Below are 1,050 nucleotides of genomic sequence, written 5' to 3'. Positions count from 1 at the left end.
GGGGCGTCCAGGGTTTCCGGGTTTATGGATCTTGGGTAGCAGATAGAATACCCCTGGTCGGGGTTCTGGGGGGGTGTCCATGTAGATTTGTTCCCGTACTGTAGCTGGGAGTTTCTTGAGCAGATGGTGTAGTTTCTTTTGGTATTCCTCAGTGGGATCAGAGGATAGTGGCCTGTAGAATGTGGTCGTGGAGAGTTGCCTGGCAGCCTCCTGTTCATAATCTGACCTGTTCATTATGACTACAGCACCTCCTTTGTCAGCCCCTTTGATGATAATGTCAGAGTTGTTTCTGAGGCTGTGGATGGCATTGCGTTCTGTACGGCTGAGGTTATGGGACAAGTGATGTTGTTTGTTCACAATTTCAGCCTGTGCACGTCTGCGGAAACACTCTATGTAGAGGTCCAGTCTGTCATTTTGACCATCAGGAGGAGTCCACGCAGAGTTCTTCTTCTTGTAGTGTTGGTAGGAGGGTTCCTGTGGGTCAGTGCACTGTTCAGTGGTGCGTTGAAAATATTCCTTGAGTCGGAGACGACGAAAGTAGGCTTCCAGATCACCGCAGAACTGTATCATGTTCGTGGTGATGGTGGGACAGAAAGAGAGTCCCCGAGATAGGACAGACTCTTCTGCTGGGCTAAGTGTGTGGTTGGAAAGATTGACAATGTTGTTAGATGAGTTGAGGGTACCATTGTTATAGCCCCCAGTGGCAGGTATTAGTTTAGATAGCTTACAGTCCTTTTTCCTCTGTAGAGAAGTGAAATGTGCATTGTAAATGGCTTGTCTCATTTTTGTAAAGTCCAGCCACGTGGAAGTTTGTGTAGAAGGCTGGTATTGTATGAGAGTCTCCAGTTCTGAGAGCTCATTCTTGATCTTCTCCTGTCTGCTGTACAGGATGCTGATCAGGTGGTTCCTCAGTTTCTTTGAGAGTGTGTGGCACAGTCTCTCACCATACTCAGTGTAGTATGTTGATTGCAATGGATTTTTAACCTTCAGTCCTTTTGGTATGATGTCCATCTGTTTGCATTTGGAGAGGAAGATGATGTCTGTCTGTAT

This window comes from Trachemys scripta, chromosome 7, assembly GCF_013100865.1.
Source record: "Trachemys scripta elegans isolate TJP31775 chromosome 7, CAS_Tse_1.0, whole genome shotgun sequence".
Classification (NCBI taxonomy): domain Eukaryota; kingdom Metazoa; phylum Chordata; order Testudines; family Emydidae; genus Trachemys; species Trachemys scripta.
This window is presented reverse-complemented; position numbering follows the sequence as displayed.